Here is a 24,701-nt window from a genome sequence, read left to right as displayed (position 1 = left end):
GAAAACTGAAATAATTTTGCTTCTGAAATGCCACCACAGTACTCCAGTTTTCTTTCTAGGCTAGGCTCCCTGGTCAGACAACATTTTCCATGAGGCACCATGTTCTCCTCTCCCGTGGAGGAGAGGCTGTGCATCAGAGCAGTCACGTGACTTTGGTGCATCATGGTAACCAGCTAAGGAACCCAGCCCATAAAAGACAAAGGGAGTATTAGGAACCTGAACTACAACTCCCATGAGCAGGGGTTCTCAAACTGGGGGTTGGGAACTCTCAGGGGGTCGTGAGGTTATTACTTGGGGGTGGGAGGATTGTAAGCCGTCAACCTCCACTCCAAAACCTGCTTCACCTCCAGATGTTTGCTATGGGAAAGGGGTCACCAGTAAAAAAGTATGAGAGCCACTTTCCATGAGGCAGTGAATGCCAAAGGGTTATTATATATAATGCCTAAGTCCCTCCTCTCTCCCATTTTGTGGTGGTGGACTCTGGTATCAAGACCAGTCCTTCCCTACAAACTCTAGTTACTCCACCACCACTGAGTGTGGCCAGAATCCAAACTGAAGCCTTCAACAGTGCACCCCTTGCACAGGTAAATGTAAATGACCTGTTTTTGCACCATCATAACCCACCCATTCCCTTAACAGTAAACTTTCAGAATCTGTCCTAGTTAGATTCCCAACTCTCGTATAGCCATGTCCTTCCCACCCCAGAACATCATAGACCCCTGCTTTTGGCAGGAGAGGTGGAGTTGTGCTTGGTGATTGGGTGGTGGGGAGGAGGATAATATTAATAAAATCATGTCTGTTTAATATTAAACAGTAAGTGTGGTCCATGATAGCAGCATGCTGGTATATTGACTCAGTGCTACCAAAAAGACTATTCACTCATAAGGAATGCTTCCTGCAGTATCTGGGTTTTCCCTGAATGTCTTCCATCCACATACTGTGAGACCAGATTTACTTAGCCTTTCAGATGCAAAAAGATCAGAGCCTGAGGTGGTTTGGCCTCTAATTTGTTCAGACCAACCTGATTCACAAAAAACAGGGCCATAAATCCTCAAGCTCTTTCAAAGCAGCAATATGCCCTTAAGAGAAATACAGTATTCAGGAAACATGCTTCCTCAGGCAGCCAATCAAAATATACTGATGAACACAACCACCACATTTTGAAACACCAACCAAACCACTGGCCTATTTATTTGGATTGTGTAATGGATATTCCATCAAGAGAAACAGTAACATTACAGTAGGAAGCATCTGTCACAAGACAGAGATTGCAAACAGCCAACAACTAGCCAAATGGGCCAAAAGAAATCTGATGAGGTTCAACAAGGACAAGTGCAGAGTCCTGCACTTAGGACAGAGGAATCCTGTGCACCACTACAGACTAGGGACTGAGTGGCTAGGCAACAGTTTTGCAGAAAAGGACCTAAGGATTACAGTGGATGAGAAGCTGGACTGGAGTCAGTGTGCCCTTGTTGCCAAGAAGGCTAATGGCATTTTGGGCTGTATAAATAGGAGCATTGCCAGCAGATCGAGGGACGTGATCATTCCCCTCTATTTAGCATTGGAGGCCTCATCTGGAATAGGGTGTCCAGTTTTGGGCCCCATACTACAAGAAGGACGTGGAAAAATTAGAAAGCGTCCAGCAGAGGGCAACAAAAATGATTGGGGGCTGGAGCACATGACTTGAGGAGAGGCTGAGGGAACTGGGATTATTTAGTCTTCAGAAAAGAAGAATGAGGAGGTATTTGATAGCTGCTTTCAACTATTTGAAAAGGGAGTTCCAAAGAGGATGGATCTAGACTGTTCTCAGTGGTGCCAGATGGACAGAACAAGAAGTAATGGTCTCAAGTTGCAATGTGGGAGGTTTAGGTTGGATATGAGGAAAAAAACTTTCATTAGGAGGGTGGTGAAACACTGGAATGGGTTACCTAGGGAGGTGGTGGAATCTCCTTCCTTAGAGGTTTTAAAGGTCAGGCTTGACAAAGCCCTGGCTGGGACAATTTAGTTGGGGATTGGTCCTGCTTTGAGTGTGGGGGTTGGACTAGACTGCCTCCTGAGGTCCCTTCCAACCCTGATATTCTATACTACTAACACTAATTAAAAAGAAAAAAAACAGCTAGAGGGGAAATAGTGGGCCTGACTCTTCTCACATCACTGTAATTCCATTGACTTTAATGGAGTTACCATTGATTTATTCCTAGTTTAAGGTGGAGGAGAATCAGCCCCAGTGAATAGCCATGAAGATAAGCTATGAGAAAAAACAGGAGGAGAGGTCAAAAAAGGAACTACCACTCATTTTGTACAATTTGGAATTGAAATAAATAAAGCGGAGCTTTACTATAACAGAATATTAAGGACAGCAATAAAAATCCTGCAAATAGAGCAATTTTTAAAATGCATTGCAGTATTAACTCACTTAAAATACTTACCACTGGACTTTGTTTGTCAAAGCTGGTCTTTGACAGATAAAGCACTTCTCCAGAAAACCTTTATGATTAATACATAGTATGACAATAGATGACACTGAGTTTGTTCATATTGCATATCAATATATGAATATCATCATTTGAAGGCTAGGCTATCCTCTCTATTCAGAATGGCGTAGTAATAATTGAATCAGTCATTTTGTGATGCAGTGGGATAGACTGGATGATACTCTAAAACAGTGGTTCCCAAATTTGGCCTGCACTGCTTCCAGCAGTGCCTATTGGCCTGGAGCAGTGAACCGTGGTCACTGGGAGCCGCGATAGGCCGAACCTGTGGACATGGAAGGTAAACAAACAGGCCCGGCCTGGCAGGGGCTTTGCCTGCAGAAGTGGCGGAACAAGTTTGGGAACCACTGCTCTAAAACTCCCTCAGTTAAATTGACTGATTCCTATAGGCTGACTATTTACAAATTATTTATTATTTGGTAATAGAGGAAGACACAAATGAAAATCTAATAAGCAATATAAGCAGATTCTCTCCCTTGCTCCAGACCCTTTGCCCACTCTGGTGGTGCAAAGGAGCTTGAAAGCCAGTTGATATTCCCAACTAAGGTTAGTTAAATCAACTCGGTCATTTGAGGCTGTTTCTTAGCCACCCCCTCTGCAGGCCACATTGTGAGAGGTGGGAGGGAATGTAGCCAAAGCACTATCATGCTCCAGCAATAACCAGCAAGCAGAGTTCCCTTTGGAGGCAATAGCCCATTGACATACATTAGAGCAATTCTTAGGCCAGTTCCATGCTGACTCCAAGGCTGTGCTAACATACGTGGGGTCAGTATAGAGTGATCAATCTGTTTCTCTTACTATTAAAAAATCCTATGATTAAAAAATAGCTGATGTAGTAACAAATTATACAAATATTAGAGGGGAAGAATGGAAACAAGCTTCACCAAAATAGAAGTCTCAGAGCCTCAAAATTTCTTCCATCCTGTTGAAACAGATTGCCTTCCCCAGAACTTCACCTTGCAGAGTAGGTGGCATTAGAAGGTTCTGGGGTGATACTCCAGATCAGTTACTTATTGTACATAATACAGTATTAATTTAATGAAAGGGAAAGCTTTAAACAGCTGAGGGCTAGAAGCTCAGCTGATGTAAACTTGCATAGCTCCAGTGATTCCAGTGGAACTGTGCTGACTGATATCAGCTAAAGAGCTCAGTAGTTATTCAGAAGAACAATATATTGTAATTTTTTTTGGAGCAATGGATTATTGAAAACACTAACAAATAAAACAAGAACACCCAGCACAGAATGCATATGCAGCTAAAACACCCAGAATTGTTACAGACTGAGTAGAATACGAAAAAGCAGGTTGATATCATCATGTAACTATTTATGATGTACCTTGAGGCATTTTAAGTGCCTCTGCAATGGCTAAAGGAACTAATTGGCTTTTCAAGTTTTATGCACAGCATTTGGATTTGTTATTTTTAATAGGTCTAAATGATTGCTCCAGAAACCCCAGGAATAAGGTTCCTCTCACAGATGACCTATGAATAAGTGAAAAGCTTCATTAACTGAGCATCAGACCTTAATGCAACTTCTCTTTTCAGAGTGATTTGTGAAAAAATTCCCACTTTTGATTTCCCTTATGATGCATTAGGAAGAACACTAACACCCAGAGGGTGGGATAAAGACAGCTGTTCTGACATTTAAACTGGCAATACATTGAAATGGGACTATACCACCCTGGGGCAATATGAAATGTGCCTGTCCACATGAAGTACAGCCTTTTGTATTGTTATGTACTGTCTCTGAAGTGACTGGTACAGCTTAACTGCTTACTTATTAAATGAATGTGATTGCCTGTAGCATTATATGCCCTGTAGGCCTTGTCTACACTGCCACTTTACAGTGCTGAAACACTCTTGCTCGGGGTGTGAAAAGATGCAAGTTTCAGTGCTGTAAAGTGGCAGTGTAGACAGTACACCAGCGCTGGTAGCTACTCCCCTCATGGTGGTGGGGTTTTAAAGACACACAGCGTTGGCAGAGCTTTCCCCCCAGCGCTGGTGCCGCGACTACACAGCCACGTTGACATTGGTAGTGAAGAAGACATACCCTAAGATGCACTGGAAGACACAAATGAAAGGAAAGACCAAACAAAACTGAAGACTATTTGCATATACACAAGGTCTTAATTTCCTTTAGTTTTATTGATCAGTCAGCAGTCATGAGTATGTCTGTTGGGTGCTTATGTGCCATTTATAATCTTAGAAACAACAAGGTAACTTGAATTTGTGAAATAATTTGTCATACCACAATAACATATAGATACTGAAGTAAACTGTGCTTTCTGGAGAGTATATATTTAAGTACTTATTTACTTTAATTTTTAATAACTCAGTCCAAAGAGCAGTTATCCCAAGCCCTGGCCACCCTTCCAATATTTAGAACGGTTGTGAAGAGACCTATACTGTATAAATTCTCCAAGGCAACAAAAGTTCAGCTTAACTTGTTACATAAAATTGTTTATAAAATGTTAGCAAAAGTTGGAGACAAATAGACCAGTGAAGATTGGATTGTTTAAGGTAAAGAACCATGCTAAGGGGTTGTCAAGGCTCCTAGTAAAGCCACAGGTTGGCATGACAACGAGCTGAAAGAGTCTAGAAATGGTAGGCAATGTTACGGCTGAAATCAGTGAAATGTGTTTTGATTGATTATAATGGGATAAGGCTGCCACCCTTACTTGGATGTTGTTTATTGGGGATGGTGGGGAGGTGCATCACAAAATGTGAGTGAGTGTGGAATGCATGGACTGGAAGAAGCCAGCTTTACTCTCATTGCTGCCACCCCTACCATCGCCTGGGGCCCTAAGATTCACCATGGCATCATCAGGCCTTTGTCATTCTGATCCTGAAAGACAGCCTAACCAGACCAGGCCAGAGAGAGAATGAACCCAAAGACACTGCCACCTCCACCAGCTTTGACTAAATCCTGACCACCACCTGGGATCTGAGACTTGGACTCCTGCTGTTACACTGCCCTCCCCCCCCCCCATTTTCCTTCCCCAGCTGACTTCTTTTTTTTCTCTTTTTGTTTTCTGTCTAAAGCTGGCCCAGACAACTACATATTTTGCAACCCTGCTGTGAGCTTGTAACCAGAGAGGCAGCTAAAAGCAGTGCCTTAAGCAGCCTAACATTGGTACAAGTTTGCCAGGTCTTGAAGTGCTGATCAGACAGTACTTTGTATTGGGTCTGTTTCTCCAGTAATGAGGTTCCAAGTTAAAGTCAGCACTAGAGACAGAAGCTGCGTTTTCTCTCTTTGCCACTCTGTTAGTGTGTGTTTGTTTTGTCTTCAAGGAAACACGATTATACTCCAGTAACAACAGCAACAGCTCCAGACTATTTAAATGGCCAGTTAATACCATCTTTAATATCATCTAAAAGACTGTCAAACAGGGATTTCTCCTAGAAGAAACTCTATAGAGTGAAAGGAAATTAGGGATAGTTAGAATAAAAGCTTTAGTTAATACACAATAAAACATTTGAAATGTAAAGTATTTTTTCCCCTTTTTCTGTGCTTTTAGTAAAGGTTAGAAAGATTTTTTGAAAAGAGTAAGCCAACATTAGCTTGACATGAAACCTCAGATCACATTTAACTGTTTAATGTTGTAACAGTGAACAAGGATTTTATCAAAAAAATCTTACCCTCTTTTAGGCCTAAAATACCCCCTTTTCAAACACAACCAACAATTACACTGAATGTCTAAAATTAACTGTTGACAACAGTTTTTACTTTTTTTAACATCATTGTGGAAGAGCAGAGACTGCAACTGGGCACAGCAGGGGTTAAAGAACACCTGAGGGTTCAGCTAGCCCCGCCCCATTACACCTGAAGCCAATGCCAGGGCTGGAGCGGGGAGAAAAGAAGGGAGCCTGCCTCAGTCGGGGCTGATTGGTGAAGAGGCAGGTGCTCTCTATATGCCTGCCTGAAGGACAGACCTGCAGCCTGCTTGCCAGTGTAGCCACTGGAGGCAAGTAAGTCTTCCCCGGACAAGGGGAACCTACAGAGAAGCCTCAACTGGATTAATAGGGCCCTGCCCCAAACTAGAAGGGCTTGCATAGGGAGCAGGCCAGGGAAACAGAATGGGAGAAAAATCTATCTTTCCCTGTTTAGCAGTTGAGCAACACAAGACTCTGGACCAGGACCTGAGGGAGAAGGTGGGGTCGGGTCCCCCAACCGACAATCTGAACACTAGAGCCCTATCACAATTATTAACAACAGATTTTATAAACCATTTTCTTCACCCCACATTTAACATCCAGGAGTATCTATACACAATCATACATCTCCCGTTTATTATTTTCCCTGGAGATGTCTAATGTGTGGAGGAGGCAGTTTTTGTGAAAATATGCTACACAGTGAAAGAATAACTACTGTATGCTTAAAAGAAGGGTGGGAATTATTGCTGTTACCTTAGGGCCAATCTAAAATGGCCCAGAAATCAATAGTTCTGTCCTTTTTTGTAGATTATAGTTGGAGTCATGGAAAGCATTTTGTTTCTGGTGAAGTGCACAGTTCTTAGACAGCTGCCCAATGACTCAGGTGACAGTAAAGTACATGTTGCAGTCTCCTACCTCGTCAGTGTGTGCAGATAGTTCAGTCACTGGCCAGTGTGCTCTTCTGTCTCTGTCATCCCCTGCCAGCAATTACTTGGTGGTCACAAAGGTGTGGCACTGCTCCTTCTTGTGATTCAGCCCTCCAGCCAGGATGCTTACATTCTACTCTGATCAGCGGGTAACAAAGTCCAAATGAAAACAAAGTCTTGGTGACCATGTACCAGGCCTTCTGAGCTCTATAGTCCTTTCCCTTTTACTGCTAAGGCTTATGCTGCTCCTCCTGTTGTGGGGTGGTCAGGGAATCCACATCTTCCCTTCTTCTTAGTTCCAGCCCAGGGGCCTTGTGATAAACCATTAGGGTCTGTTTCTTATTATCCCTTGTAGATTCCCTGGGCTACTTCCTACCTTTGCCTTTTGCAAGTGCTTGTTGGGGCTCTTCACTCTCCAGTCCTCTCTTCTTGGAGCTTAGTCTCTCTATACAACTTTCTCCTAGTTTGTTGCTAAGGTTGACCCTCTGATGCCTTTCCACATCAGGGCCAATCCCAGGGTACAAGCTTCCTACTGCAGCTTTCAGTCCTTTCCTATCAGTTCTGCTATCACTCCTTTATAAAAGCCACCCAGTGTCTGATTCTCCCTTGCTGGATCTCATCCTTAATTACCTGTTTCCCCAACCCAGGTGCCATGGAATGGGCTAATTGAACTCTCCTTCACCCTGTCACTGTCTGTGGGAGTTCTTATACCCCATCACACAGTGGACAGCTTTTCTTTGTTCTCTCTTCACCCAGAGTTATGAGATACATATACATCGCAAATGAAGGTGTGATTGCAGCATGCGTAGGCATTGTTATGCTGGCTTTAAGCTAGAGCTGAGCAAATAATTTTTTCTGTTCTATGGTCGAACTGAACCACCCCTCCACCCCCCCAAATAAATACAAATCAGCTAGTTTTGAACTCAAACTGAATGTGTTTCAGTGAGGAAATAAAAAACCAAAATAAAAAACAAAATTGTTCAGGTTGAATTAAACATTTTGAAACAAATGACATTTCATGTCATCATTTTGTTTTGAAACAAAATAATCAAATGGTTCATTTAAAAAAATGGCAACGAGAACAAATTGTGGTCTTTTTTACACCCATGATCTGGTTAGCTTTTTAACTCAGAATCTCTATATCACTATCACTATATCACTATATCTCTATATCTATGGTTCATTTAAAAAAATGGCAATGCGAACAAATTGTGGTCTCTTTTATACCCGTGATCTGGTTAGATTTTTAACTCAGAATCTCTATATCACTAATATGCACATAAGGAGTTATTTTAGTTTTACAAGTTCAGCAAGATCTGTTGACGCATCTGTGGGAGTCCAATCCTACAAGCCCTCCACATTCACTAATACAGGGTTAACTTCACCCCTCAATGGCGGTCCAACACAATTGGTGTGTATAGGCCTTAAGTTCTACATAGCTCTAACTGGAACATAGGCTTTCTCCTGCTTTCCTTCCTCTTCCTCAGTTTTTTCAGATGCTCTCACATGAAGGCAGAATGTGTCTAATTGCTTGCAAGAAAGCATTACTGTCCAAATTTCCAGGGGGCTTCAAGAAGACACATCAGACTTTAAAGTCTTGCTGAGACTCAGTGGCCAATCTATCTAGATGGCAGAAATCTCATTAGTTTACAGAAAATAATTCCACTTTGGGGGAGAAGCGAGCAAAAGGGGAGAGGGGAGAAATGAAGCCATCATTGCTTGCAGTTAAGTCTCAATTTTCTGAGTGCAGATCTTGGTGTGTTACTCCCACTGTTTTTGTGTAATTATCTACCCATTCAGAACTATGGAGGAAGTATTTATTGACAGGCTCAAACACACACACACTCTCTCTCTCTCTCTCTCTCCCTCTCTCTCTCTTACTTTATTAGAAAAAGGTTGAATCTCTTATATAGTTCCAGGAGCAGAAAATTTTAAAGTGCAGGTGTAGTTTTTTTTTCCTGTTCCAACAAAGTGATCAAACTGTGATTTTTGTTATTAGATTTGGAAGAAATAAGCAGAACAATTGTTTACATTAAATGAATATTTTCATTTATTCATAGAAACATTTTGAATTAAAAAAACATTAAAAAAGAAATATTGCCAATCTGTTTGGTCTCTTTGAGTTGGTTAATTCTTTAGAGTCCACACACTAGTATTAATAATTTATTTAGCTGTTTAGATAGGACGTTAGCTTATAAAATGATATGTTCAGAAATATGCACAAGAGAGCTGAGATTATGCAGCTGGCTTTTTGGCAGACAAAAGGCTGATTTTTACAAGGAGACAATAATAGCTCAACAATATAATCTTCAGTGTATTAAGGGATCTCATAACTAGCCCTTTTTGTGAGATGATCCTAATGAATTAGAACCTTTCTTCACATGGCCAAAGCAGATGGGATGGTGTGGAGTTTGCAAACAACAAGTGCTACTGAATCCTCAAGACATCTCTAATACACAGTTAACATCAAATACAGCAAGTACTGAACCAACTGTGTTCCTTGTGGAATAATGCTTTCTTGATGTAACTCTCTGTTTCACACACTCCACAGGTACATATAACCAATCATTTGTGGGGCTGAGATATGCACCTCTGAATTAGAATCTGTAGTTAAAACCCACTTGGGACCATCAGGAATTTTCAAGTTGTGCAACAGGGGTCTGATCTTCACCACTGAAGTCAACGGAGGGGTTTGTCATTGACTTCAGTGAGAACTGGTTTGGGCTGTAGCTGCCTGCGTAACCCACTGATCTTATTTTTGTTACCCTTATCCTTGTTTTTCCCCTCCTCTTATTTTGTTGTCACACTTATGTGGTGCATCTTGTCTCATTTTATTCCTGCGCCTGCAATTTGATCAGTGCAGATGGACCCCTGCATCTAAACAGAGCTCCATTGACTTCAATGGGACTCCATATGGGCATAAAGATTCACCATGCATATCAGATTGCATAATCAGCTGCTTAGATCGAGAGCTGTTTGGGGGCAGGAACGGTCACTATGGCCCAGCTCCTCAAAGGTTTTCAATGGAAGTTAGGAGCCTAAATACTTTTGAGCATCTCAGGGGCCTATGCATCTGAGCAGAGCCCAGCACTATGTAACCTTGATTGGGGCCTGTTCGTACTGCTGTAATTGAAATAATAAATCATAATAAAGGCCACAGATTTGACTGTTCTTGGTAAAAATGTTTAAAAAGCTGTTGTAGAATTCACTATTCGGGGGCGTGCGGGGAAGACCTCTTCTAATTAGGGTTGTAAGAACTGGTTTTGCTTAATTAAAAAACTTCTGAAAATCACGTGTTTTAGATTTAGAACAGAACCCCAAACCTTTAAGGTTCTGGTTCCCTTTGGTGTTAGCAAAATGTGAATTCTGAAACATAGCCTGGGGTTATGTTTTTGTTTCTGTTTTTTTAAATTTCCCACTTGTAATAGAAGCAGCTAGAACAAGAATTACTTTCAAACATTAATCTTTATTGCACACATTCCATATAGTTAGTAATATGTGTTTAATTACATTCCCTGGGGAAAAAAATTATTCACATTAAAGGGAATGAAACTTAAAAATATTTCACCCATTCCAAAACTTAAAAAAACCCCAAAACTCTAGAGATTTTGCAAAACACTAATCACTAATTTTAATGCTCCATCCTGAAAATTATCTTGTTAAAACAAGCTTCCTATTCATTTCATATCAGAAAAAAAGAACTGTTTGAGAAATAATCTTCAAGAACATAAAACTGTAGAATACTGAACCATTTTGATATACTAAGGCTGCAAGACACTGTGGGGTCATATCACTAACATAGCTTCACAGTAAACACCTATTATATTACCAGTGATTCATTTCACACAGAAGAAATTATAGACTCAGAATGGTTGGTAAGGTAAAGATTGAGTAGTGGGGGAGGGGGGGAAGATTTTTCCCATTTCCACATTGCTTGTTTTACATGACTAAAACTAAAAAAATCATTTTGGAAAAATCATTCTTTTATCACTTGCCTACCATCAAAACACATTGATTCTCAATTATGGATTAAATTGAGTCCTGAATTCTCTCCTTTGTTATGTGTGACATATATTGAGCATGGGGATGTTCAGTATGGCTAGGGTGACCAGACATCCCATTTTTAAAGTCCCTGCAGGTGTCCTGACTTTTTCTTAAAAACAGGCAAATTGTCCTGTATTTTCTGTCTCCTCCCATCGGTACTGGTGGGACCTGCTGCTGGCCAGATCCCTGCTTGCCAGCCACTTGCCCACCAGTGGTGAGTGGGGGGCGGGGTCCAGTGGCTGATGATGGGGGTGGGTGTGCAAGACTGGTGCTGGGGCGAATATACAGCGCATAGGCCGCCCGCTCCGCCTGCTGGTTCTTCAGCAGTCCCCGCCATGTGCTGGCTTTTGCTGGGCTGCGAGCTGTGGTGGTTGGTGAGTCTGGGCAGGCACCAGGCAGCAGCCGGTTACGTGTCGCCTCTGCTGCCCACCCATCGGCCCTTTACAGCCTTCCCCTCTTGCTGTCCTCTCACTGCTTTGCCCTTTCATCCGCCCAGCCCGCTGCTCCTTCATATCCTCTCCCCTGGTGGTGTGCATCTTGATCCCAGCGCTGTGCAGACAGACAGCCCCTGGTCGGAGCGCTCAGCTTACCAACAGCCTGGCCAACAGGCTCCTTCCTTTCCCTGCTGCTCTGGCAGGGCTGGCATCCTAGGAAAGCCCAAGACCCTCCAGCCTGGGGCACTGGCCAAGAGGAGCCGGGCCCTGCATGGAGCCGAGCCCCAAAGCCCCACACAGTGCTGGCACTGAGCAGCCTCTCCGCCCCTCAGGTAAGCTCTGGAGCATGTGTGGGGAAAAGTGATTTCCAGCCTGTTCACACTCCAAACCTGCAGGTTCCACAGCAGACCCTGCGGCAGGGGCTTAGCACCCTTTTTGCCCTTCCCCACCAGGGTCCGGACTCCAGGAAGCGTGAGGCTGCTCCGTCCCCTAGTCACCCTCCTCTGCTGAGCCACCTCTCTGGCAGGGTTAGCTGAAGCCCCTGCAGTCAGGTTCCCTGGGCCCTGGTGCACAATGCATCCTTAGGGCTTAACCCCTTCCTGCCCATGCTGTAGCTGGGGGACAGGAGGCGGCTGGGTTACGGCAGTGGCCAGCAGCAGCCTGGAGGTGTTAGCTGCCTTTTGACGCTTTGTGGGCAGGACACAGGCCAGGTCATCTGTACCCCTCCCCACTCCTCTCCTGCAGCTGGAAGCAGCTCCTGTCCCTTCCCTCCTGCACAGTACCAAAAGGCTGCTGCTGGCCACATTCTGGTGTGAACCCTGGCAGAAATCTGGGGAGGGGAGGCATGTGACCCTGCATGTCCCCCTCACATATTGCCTCGGGAAGATTCAGTGCCAGGTACCAGGAGAGATGGGTCTGTCATGGTGGCCAACCAGTCATGGAGGTTGGAGAGCGCCAGGCAGGGAGGGTCAGGTCAGTCGGTCACTCTCCCTGTGTGAGAGAGGTGTACGGGATTGTGTGTCACTCCTCCCCGTGTGAACCCTAAAGCCTTAAAGATAAGCAGGTAAATAAAAAGAATCCAACTATGCAATATTTCTTTTTAACAGGGGCTCAGTCAACTTGTTAGTTTGAACTAGGGCTGTCGATTAATCGCAGTTAACTCACACGATTAATTCAAAAAAATTAATCGCAATTAATCTCACTGTTAAACAATAGAATACCAATTGAAATTTATTAAATATTTTCTATGCTTTTCTACATTTTTATATATATTGTATTCTGTGTTGTAATTGAAATCACAGTGTATATTATTCTTGATTACAAATATTTGCACTGTGAAAAATAAACAAAAGAAATAGTATTTCAATTCACCTCATAAAAGTACTGTAGTGCAATCTTTGTGTCATGAAAGTGCAACTGACAGATGTAGACTTTGTTACATAACTGCATTCGAAAACAAAACAGTGTAAAACTTCAGAGCCTACAAGTCCACTCAGTCCTACTTTTTGATCAGCCAGTCACGAAGACAAACAAGTTTGTTTACATTTACAGGAGATAATGCTGCCCTCTTATTTACAATGTCACCAAAAAGTGAGAACAGGCATCTGCATGGCACTTTTGTAGCCGGCATTGCAGATATTTACATGCCAGATGTGCTAAAACATTCGTATGCCCCTTTGTGGTTCAGCCACCATTCCAGAGGACATGCTTCCATGCTGATGATGCTTGTTAAAATAATTATTCGTTAATTAAATTTGTGACTGAACTCCTTGGGGGAGAATTGTATGTCCCCTGCTCTATTTTGCATGCATTCTGCCATATAATTCATGTTATAGCAGTCTTGGATGATGACCCAGCACATGTTGTTCATTTTAAGAACACGTTCACTGCAGATTTGACAAAATGCAAAGAAGGTACCAATATGAGATTTCAAAAGATAGCTACACCACTCGAGCCAAGGTTTAAGAATCTGAAGTGCCTTCCAAAAACTGAGAGGGACGAGCTGTGGAGCATGCTTTCAAAAGTCTTAAAAGAGCAAAACTACAGATTCCGAACCACCAAAAAAGAAAATCAACCATCTGCTGCTGGCATCTGACTCAGATAATGAAAATGAACATGCATTGGTCCGCACTGCTTTGGATTGTTATCAATCAGAACCCATCATCAGCATGGACATATGTCTGTTGGAATGGTGGTTGAAGGATGAAGGGATATATGTATCTTTAGCGCATCTGGCACATAAATATCTTGTGACGTCGGCTACAACAGTGCCATGAGAACACCTGTTCTCAATTTCAGGTGACATTGTAAACAAGAAGCGTGCAGTATTATCTCCTGCAAATGTAAACAAACTTGTGTGTCTAAGTGATTGGCTGAACAAGAAGTAAGACTGAGTGGACTTGCAGGCTGTAAAGTTTTACATTGTTTTGTTTTGAATGTAGTTATTTTCTGTACATAATTACCATGAAAATTGAACTTACAAATGTAGAAAGAGATTGCACTACAGTACTTGTATTAGGTGAATTGAAAAATACTATATATTTTTTTTATTTTTGTTTTTTTAACAATGCAAATACTTGTAATCAAAAATATAAAGTGAGCACTGTACACTTTGTATTGTGTTGTAACTGAAATAATTTGAAAATGTAGAAAACATCCAAAATATTTAAATTAAATGGTATTCTATTATTGTTTAACCATGCGATTAATTTTGTTAATCGTGATTAACTTTTTAATCGCTTGATAGCCCTAATTTGAACGTTTGTACGATTGATTGCAGTTAAACTCACTTGAATAGGAGTAATTTTATCAGGGGTCCCATATTCAGCATAGGGAAATATGGTCACCCTAAGTATGGCCAAAATTTTGAAACTTGGATTCCTCAAGTTTGGGTTCCCCCAAATTCATATTTAGGCTCGCTTAGTGTATGTCTACACTGCACACTCCTTACGGTGGATGTAGAAAGTGTGGAGTAAATATTCTGCACAACTGCCGCCCCAGCACGGATATAAATAGCACTGTACACAGTGAGGCACTGGTTAGGTGAGTAAAGATGCCTGTATGTACCCTACATGACTCTCTACATGCCCAAGTAGCACCACCTCTGTCTACACTATTTTTAGCAGTGTAGTGTCCCATTACCTCCCTGCTACTGGAGTCTTTCCCCCCTGCAGGGAAAGGCTCCAAAAGGAAGGAAAGGTAGCAGGGAAAGATTCTGGCAGCTCCCCCCTCCTGAGCCTTTCCATGCCACAGGGGAAGACTGCAGCAGTGGGGAAGGCTCTGGCAGGGGGAAGTAACAGGGAAAGGCTGTGACAGCTCCCTGCTGGATCCTTTCCTTCCCTCAGGTAGAGCCTTTCCTCACACAGTGAAAGGCTCCGGCAGCAGGGAACACCAGAGCCTTTCCCCCTGCTTTCCACTGTCAGAGCCTTTCATTGACACATATAGCTACACATCACAGTGCGGATACAGCCAGCTTTCCACTGCGGCATGCAGTTATATGTATACTACACTCTGCCACCAGTGGTGTGCAGTATAGGCATATCTTAAGTGCCTGCTCCTGCTCCATTCAAGTCAATGGGAGCTTTATAATGGACTTCACAGGGCACAGGATCAAACTCATAGTTGCTTAATTTTCAGAGGTACTAAGCATATATTTTAGTGACCACGATTGAAGGTGCTTATTAGATAGCAGTACAGCATCTCTGTTCTGTAGCCCCAATACACCAGATTTCACCAATGTTCACAGAAAGCAAACACCGAGCAGGTGAGAACATAGCCACCCAAACTTTGTTTAAAAAGTTGAATGAATATTCAAGGAAAATTTTTTGCATTATGCATTCAGTTTCAGTTTCAAAAATGAAATGCAACTTTGCCTCCAGTGCTATTGTGACTAGTGTAAAACAGGTAAATAAACTGCATTTGACATATAGGGAAAGATGGACTGATTTCAGAAATGTAATGTATGCACTCAGGCCCATTGACAGTAATTCCAGGTCCCAGGGCAAAACAGTCAATGGGCCCCCATGCATGCACAAGCCGTGCCCACGCGGACGCGATCCACCTGACACTTGGGCGGTGCTGCACCTGCGCTGGCTAGTGCCCAGCGAACTGCTGGCTGCGCGTGCTCTTCCGGCACGGCCAGGGCTTCCACATGCCTGCCCAGTAGGGTTGCCAACTGTCTAATCATGCAAACCCAAAGACCCTTGCCCCGCCCCTGTCCTGCCCCTTTCCTGAGGCCATGCCCCTGTCCCACCCCTTCTTTGAGGCCCCACCCCCTGCTCACTACATCCCCCCTCCCTCCATTGCTTGCTCTCCCACACCCTCACTCTCTTTCACCAGGCTGGAGCAGGGGTTTGGGTTGAGGGAGGGGGTGCAGGCTCTGGGAGGGAGTTTGGGTGTGGGGTATGGCCTCTAGGCTGGGGTGCAGGAGGAGGTCAGGGGGTCGGCACTTACCTTGGGTGGCTCCTGAAAGCAACTGGCACATCCTTCTGGCAGCAGCTCCTAGGCGGGAGGCTCTGGGGGTTTCTGTGGCCACGTGCTGCTGCCCGCAGACACTGCCCCTGCAGCTCCCATTGGCCACAGTTTGCGGCCAATGGGAGCTGCGGAGTCGGCGCTCGGGACGGAGCAGCGTGCATAGATCCCCTCCCCAGGGGCCACAGGGACAGGCTGGCTGCTTCCGGGAGCAGCGCAGAGCGAGGGCGGGCAGGAAGCCTGCCTTAGCCCTACTGTGCTGCCGGTGGCAGCTGGGGACTCCCGGGCTCTTTTAAATCAGCCGGGCCCCTGGTCAATTGCCCCCTTTACTCCCTGCTTGCAGCATTAAACCTAGTGCATACAGGCCCGCTGACATCTATACAAATATAAAATTTCTGGCTTATGTAAACCTGAGCATATTTACTTATTTTTAAACTGTATTAGAGTTTTGGTAGAATTTCTGTAATCACATAATTAGATAATCACAATAACCTATAGCCATTAAAAATTACAGCGTTCTGAGATATAACCAGTCTAGAATTACCTTGGATATCTGAAAAGAAATACTCTACAATTGAATTTTAAAATATCCCAGCCTCAAAAAGTATTAAATTCCTGGCACTCAAAAATGTATTAGTAGTGAAGGAGTTACATTACTATTTAATGTGTGTGTATACGAGAATTGGTTGTGCACACATTTTGCTGCACCTCATCTTGCTTCAGCACCAGTTTTACAGAGTTGTCATTTGGCTCCTGTTGCTTTTCACTTTAACTAGAAAACTGGCCTTTATTCATTATGCATATTCGTGTTAACTGATTTCTCACTGCTTAGGAATAATCTATGCTTTGTGGTGTTTATGTGATAAATTAAAAAAAAAATCTTTGAACTGAAACGTAACGTTCAGTGTAAAAATGGTTACAAAATGCTTCATAGTCTAAAGTTCAAACTATATAAAAACAAAGTGAAGACAGGCTCCTTTGAAATCCCATTTAAAATTCCTGTTTTCTGATTGGTTGTTGATATTGCTTGCTTATGATTTCATGGCACCACAAAGTCAAACCCCTGAGCTGTGAATGTTTGCTTGGACAATGGCTAGTTAAACATGTACGTAAACATGTATTTATTTGTTAGTTCATTTTAAATGAAAGAATGAGGGATAATTTTCATGGTGAATGGGAGATGAGGCCATAAATGGCTTAGACATGTGATTAAATGCCTAAATAAAGCCGAGGCATTTGATAATAATCAAAATGTTTATTGAAAGTGCCTAATGGAAGGGACATTGCTCCTATTATATGACAAAAAAAGAAGATAAATTACAACATAAAAAAACTAAGACACTGCTTTTATTGCAATTGCTACATCGGTAGACATCACAGTAAGGACAATGATTGGACAGAATTCTTGTTAAAGGATGGTGTCATAAAAATAAAGGGAAGGGTAACCACCTTTCTGTATACAGTGCTATAAAATCCCTCCTGGCCAGAAGCAAAACCCTTTCACCTGTAAAGGGTTAAGAAGCTAAGATAACCTCACTGGCACCTGACCAAAATGACCAATGAGGAGACAAGATACTTTCAAAGCTGGAGTGGGGGAAACAAAGGGTCTGTCTGTCTGTGTGATGCTTTTGCCGGGAACAGATCAGGAATGCAGTCTCAAACTCTGTTAAGTAAGTTAGTAAGTAATCTAGCTAGAAATGCGTTAGATTTCCTTTTGTTTAATGGCTGGTAAAATATGGTGTGCTGAATGGAATGTATACTCCTGTTTTTGTGTCTTTTAGTAACTTAAGGTTTTGCCTAGAGGGATTCTCTATGTTTTGAATCTGATTACCCTGTAAGGTATTTACCATCCTGATTTTTACAGAGGTGATTCTTTTACCTTTTAATTAAAATTCTTCTTCTAAGAACCTGATTGCTTTTTCATTGTTCTTAAGATCCAAGGGTTTGGGTCTGTATTCACCTGTACAAATTGGGGAGGATTTTTATCAAGCCTTCTCCAGGAAAGGGGGTGTAGGGCTGGGGGGATATTTTGAAGGAAGACACCTCCAAGTGGGCTCTTTCCGTGTTCTTTGTTTAACACGCTTGGTGGTGGCAGCATAGGGTTCAAAGACAGGGCAAAGTTTGTACCTTGGGGAAGGTTTTAACCTAAGCTGGTAAGAATAAGCTTATGGGGTCTTTCATGCAGGTCGCCACGTCTGTACCCTAGAGCTCAGAGTGGGGAAGGAACCTTGACAGATAGGATTAAGGGTCAACATTTAGGTATGAGTGAAGAAGGCAGAAGAGGGATATGAAAGTAGAAGAGGCTGGCAAAAGGGAGGGAATGGACAGGCAGATGGTAAGGAGTGGTAGGCAGTAAAGAGGCATGGGGAAAAGGAGAGCATTGCCTGATCTTGCCCCATGAAGTCAATAGGAGCTTTACCTTTGAGTAAAATGGACACAGGATCAAGCTGTAGGACAACAAAATCAAGAGTCATAATGAAGCTGGAGGAAAACATAATGGTTGATTTAGAAAAAAAAGTGAATTGATTGAAATGGCACTAAAAACAGATTAGCTGATGTCTGTGGTCTCTGCCGGAGAGGGGGTAGCAGAGTCCCCATAACCCATTCTGCAGTCCACAAGGAGTACTTATCATAAAGAGGCGGTGTAGGGCCTACCCCCAATGCTCAGGAGTCCTATTTCCATGATGTTGGCAATGAGCCTGCCCTTCTTCCTGGCTGCTAGTGGCTGGTCTGAGGTTCTTTGGGGGGTGGGAGGAAGGGGAAGAGGGTGCCCCAGAATAGTGCTGGTGGAGGTGACAGATTGCTGGCACCCAGTCTCGCTGGAACTGCTTCCCTGCTGGGTTGCATGTTGATCTCTACTCACTTCCCTTCTATCTTACACATAAAATGTTGTTACATTTTATATCAGCAATAGCTGCACTTCAGAAATAGGTATTGTGACTCCTGAATATGTAATCTACACTAGCCATTGATAATAACAGAAAGAAGCCCAAAGCAAACTTCCTCAGATGTGAATAACCCCAAAGTTTGGGGATATTGAAATCCAATTTTGATTAACGGGCACCTTACCCCTATATTTCATTGATTATAAAGCCAAAAGGGACCACTATACTTCCCACCATGTCTGATATCCTGCATAACACATGCCATATTACTTACCTGAATTAGTTCCTCTTTTAACTAGAGCATCTTCTCTAGACAAATATCCAATCTTGATTTAAACAATCTTGATTTAAATTCATCACAACCCTTGGTAAATTGATCCTGTGGTTAAAAAAATTATGCCTTATTAAAAAAATTATGCCTTATTTCCAGTCTGAAATTGTCTAACTTCAACTTCCAGGCATTGGCTTTTGTTATGCCTTTGTCTGCTAGACTGAAGATTCCTTATTCTCCAATTTCTGTTCCCCATGTAGGTATTTGTAGACCATGATTAAGTCACCCCTTAACCTTTTCTTTGATGAGCTTAATAGACAGTTATTTGAGTCTATCACTACAGGTCATGTTTTCCAAACCTTTAATTAGTCTCATGATTCTGGGCCCCCTCCAATTTATCAAAATCCTTCTTGATCTGTGTACACCAGAACTAAACATAGTATTCCAGTAGTGGTTGCACCAATGCCAAATACAGAGATAATACAGCCTCTCTACTACTTGTTATTTGTCTGTTTATACATCCAAGAATTGCATTAGCCTTTTTGGTCACAGCATTCACTGGGAGCTCATGTTCAGCGGATTATCCACCCTGACTCTCAAGTCTTTGTCAGAGTCACTGCTTCCCAGGATAGGGTCCCCATCCTGTAAGTATGGCCTACAATAATGAGTAACATCAAAACATTGGCTCCAAACCTATCTTTTCCCCCCATACTCTGGAAAACTTCAGATCTGCAACTGAACTTTGGGGTGGTTTATGCCCATTTCTAGTCAGGAATGTTTCTAGAGGACTTTGGGATCCATAAGGATGGAAGGTGACTTAATCCATTAACATGTTTGGAGTCATACACAAGAACAATATAGACTGAATTGGGGATAAATAGTATTCCAGTAGTGGTTGCACCAGTGAAATTGTGGTGAAAGAGGAGATTTTATGACTATATGGAGGATATGTCCAGTCATTAGAGACTTCTGAGATGCTATTCGTAACCAAATACTACAAATTGTTGGATATGTATTACCAAGTGAACCTTTCGTAATGCTGCTGGGACTTTCTAACAGAAATAGTCTCACTTCAAAGAAGTAAAAGAATTAATCTCTCAGTGGCTAGACTAAGATAGCCATTCATTGGAAGAAGAAAAATAATCCAAAATGAGAGGAATGGTTCCAGAAAAATATGGAAAAATTAACACATCATCAACTACATACCCAGCAAAATGGGCAGAGGACAAATAAATACTTTGATGTTTGATTTCCATTTATTTATTACTCAAAGTACAACCACCTGCAAAGATCCCCAGCACACCTCCAATTTTTTTTTAAATAGTAATGTTTGATAGACATGCCTGGTTTGATAATTATGAGGAGAGTCAGTAGTTTCACTCAAATATAATGACCAGAAACAATGTAGGGGTGTAAAGAAGCTCACTCTGTAATATAGTAACACCCTGTTAAATAGAAAGATTTGTGGATTATATTTCTGCTTCATGTTTCTCTAACCACCCACACACTCCAGTAAGGGTACGGAGAGCAAATCCAAGATGAGGCTGAACAACTCATATGAGGCTTTCTATCAATATTTTCCTGTACATAATATTCTTCTCCAGTATTTCACCTCCACTGTATCTCTAGTGCTTTTATTGAGTCCCTTTTGAAGTGTGTTCTCTGTTTCATACGGAAGTAGGGATGTGGAACTGGGGGTTAAGAAGGCTTCAGTGGCTTTACCAGCACCTAATCCTTTCTTTGGTTTAGTAGCTGAATTCTCCTGAGGTACTCAGAGGGTGAATGAAAGCCATGATCAATTCCTTGATATTTTTTAATACCTGTAAAGAATGTCTAGATACAGTAATGCTGGTCACTTTAGAACTGAACCCATAATAATTTATCACCAATTAGACTGATCTTTGCAAAAACCTTCAAAAAATTAAATAGCAATTCATAAGATTGAATTGTATGTTACCAATTTTTTACCTACTCTATGTCAATGTGGGATCAGAAATTTCAGACTGTGACTCAAGATAAATAACAAGGATACCATAGTTAGACAAGTTCTCTCATGGAAATTTTTTTATTACTTCTTACAGATCATTCATTTATAAGTTCCTCCTAGCAAGCCGTAGAGTCCACTATATTTAAGCATGCTAATAAGTATTCTAATATTTTTCTCTTAACAAAAAGATATGGAAGGCATGTGATGAAATCAGTATTTCACTCATTTGGTTTTCACCGCATTCAAGCAATGTTAAATTTTCTTCATTAAAAACTCTCTGCCTGGACCTGGTCTATGTTAGATCATATGTGTCAGCCTAACATTGACAAATTATCTTTTTCACAATTCTGTCATTTGTCTTATACAGAATTCAGGATCTGAATTTTTCTACTTTTTTTTCCTGCAAAAGTGAAAGCTTTGGCTTCAATTCAGAATCCATCTATCCATTTCATATTCATCACCATGGTATCTAAATAACTTCAATTTAATACATTTCTGTGTAGTCACAAAAATATCCAACTCTCTCCAGCCCTCAAAAGATAATATCACCCCACTGTACTACCGTTTTTAAGATTCCTAAGGGTATTGTTTGAATCAGATTAAACTGGACTAAGGTTAGATAGAAAGATTAGATGGCACTATACAGAGAAAGGAAAGTAGTAATAGGCTATACAAAAGATATAACTGAAAGATAAACATATGTATTGGGAAAAGGTTAAATCAATTCATAGGGAAAAGAATCAGAGAAACAGAGCAAGAAATACTAAACCCAATGATCATCTTCAATCTACCTTAATCCCCATACAGTGTAAATGTTACTATATGAAAAATGATTTTGTATAAAAGTGTAATACAAAAATGCTAATTATTTTGGCCTTCTGCCAATTTCCCACTCTAGCACGTGAACAGATGTCAGATTAATCCTTTCCATTTTTGACTTGTACGAAATCTCATTAGGATGGAATGCCCTGCAGTGAAGTCATCTAGCACAAGAGCAGTGCACTATTTATAGGGTTGCCAACTTTGTAATATTTGAAAACTGGAGACTCCATCAGAAGTGCCGAACCACCCCGGCCTGCCTCTCCCCCCAAAACCCTGCCCCCCATTCACTCCTCTTCCCTCCTCCTCCCGTCGCTCACTGCTATTCCCCCTCTCTCCCCTGCCCAGGTCAGGAGGGACTCACCTGTGGAGCTGGGGCTGGGAGCTGCAGCCACTTGATTCAGGTAGGAGGCAGCCCTAGCTGAGTAGAGACTGACGTGGGTGATGACCCGGTGCCTCCCCACCAGCAATAATCGGACTTTGGGTGTCTTGTCAGTAGATCTGACTGGACATTGTCAGATCCCCTTTTCAACTAGACTTTCTGGTTGAAAACTGGCCACCTGGCCACCCTAAGTCCACTTACCAGAGTTTACGCCGAGCATAGGCTTGTGCTGACCTATACTCAAAGGGAGAATTTAATCCATAAAGACAAGTAAGAATGCATGCACATGGTAGAAGAAAGGGTTAACTATTCAGAAATAGGCAGATTACATTTCACAAGATTAAACTGTGCTCTACGCTGTTCTTCTGGCTATGTATGGACACTGGTACTAGACGCTCCTTGCTCAGAATGCATTCTTTCCTCTGTGACTTGGCTTTACACTTAGCTTTTTATAGCACATTTCCTCAAGGAGATCATTTTTAGCAAGACTGAATACTAGGATACTAGGATAGCAATGTAAAAATACACACAGTCTGGCTGTAGATCTGGATTACATAATTATACCAAACTGCAGATCCTCACAGATTTGCAAAGGATAATTTGCTAATCATAGTCATTGCATGGGCTGTAAAAAGGTTTACGAGGAATTACCTGTTCTGTAGACTTGCACTGTGGGACTGAGAACAGGCAAAATTGTGACAGGGAGCCGGCAGTTAAAAGCCATCCATCACAAGGCTCCGCTCACCTCTGGGCTGCCTAAGAAAAGAATGCGAAGCTCCAGCAAAATGCTCCATGAAAATACTCACAAGGAATATTGGGCCTGAGGCCTTGTCTACACTGCAGAGTTTTGGCGGCAAAAGAGCAGAGGTGTACACACTGCAGTGCCACTTTTGGTAACAAAACTCTTCTGTTTTGGCGATGAAATAAAATCACCTCGACGAGAGACAGAGAGCTTTTTGCACAAAACTTTTGTCAACCAAGTGCCAGGGTAGACGCTGCTGGTTGTTATGTCGACAGAACTGGCCTCCCCAATATACCACAATGCCTGCAGTCACTGCTCTGCTCACTGTTTTGAACTTGGCTGCCCTGTAGGCCTGTGCCCCTGCCCTTTCAAAGCTCTTGAAAGCTTTGACCTTCCTCAGCACAGAGCTGCTCAGGATGCTGCTCCCTGAGACTGTTGTGCTGTGCAGAGCCAGGGGCTGATGTGGGGGGGTGTCCCCCTCCGCTGGGATTGGTTGCTCAGGCTGCTGTCTCACCTTAAAAAGACAACAAGCTGACACACTCTCTGCCCCAACACACACACTGTCTCTCTCTCACATACCCTCCCCAGAAACACAATCTCACACATTTCCCCAATACGCACACTTTCTGTCTCTCCACCACTCAACACACACGCACACTCCCTGTCACACACTCTTTCCCTCTCCCTCCAACCCCCACATACACTTCAGTTGAAAAGTGGCTGGCAATCTAGTAGGATGCCCATGGAATGATGGGATTGAGAAACCTGCATCATGTGACCTGCCCCATGAGGCATTGCAAACCCTTCCCAAAACACCATGCGGCCAGTTGCACAGTGGGATAGCTACCCACAGTGCAATGCTCTGTGTCAATGCAAGTAGCTGCTAGTGTGGATACACTGTCAACACAAGGAGCATAATGTGGACATGCAACAGCAGTTTAATTAAAGCAGCATAACTTTGCTGACAAAACTCTGCAGTGTAGACAGGGCCTTAGTCTCATTTACACTAAAGGTCACTTGACACTATCCTGGCACTTTAAAGTGATCTTAAAGCAGGAGTAAATTATGTTTGCAGTTATATAATTATTCTGCTAGCATACTATAAAGCTGTAAATGAGACCCTTTTTTAAAAAAAGGCATGCATCTGCAGAGAAAAGGGGCATGAGAATGTCTATTTTCTCTCCATTTCATATGCCTGTATTTCCCATTCAGATATTGTGTAAAAACTGACTGAATTTGAAAGCCTGAAATTCCGAATGCTGTTTGTCTTAACAAGTTTCAGAGTAACAGCCGTGTTAGTCTGTATTTGCAAAAAGAAAAGGAGTACTTGTGGCACCTTAGAGACTAACCAATTTATTTGAGCATAAGCTTTCGTGAGCTACAGCTCACTTCATCGGATGCATACTGTGGAAAGTACAGAAGACGTTTTTATACACACAAACCATGAAAAAATGGGTGATTATCACTACAAAAGGTTTTCTCTCCCCCCACCCCACTCTTCTGCTGGTAATAACTTATGTAAAGTGATCACTCTCCTTACAATGTGTATGATAATCAAGGTGGGCCATTTCCAGCACAAATCCAGGGTTTAAAAG

This window comes from Lepidochelys kempii, chromosome 2 (genome assembly GCF_965140265.1).
Source record: "Lepidochelys kempii isolate rLepKem1 chromosome 2, rLepKem1.hap2, whole genome shotgun sequence".
NCBI classification, from domain to species: Eukaryota; Metazoa; Chordata; order Testudines; family Cheloniidae; genus Lepidochelys; species Lepidochelys kempii.
Note: the sequence above shows the minus strand (reverse complement) of the source record.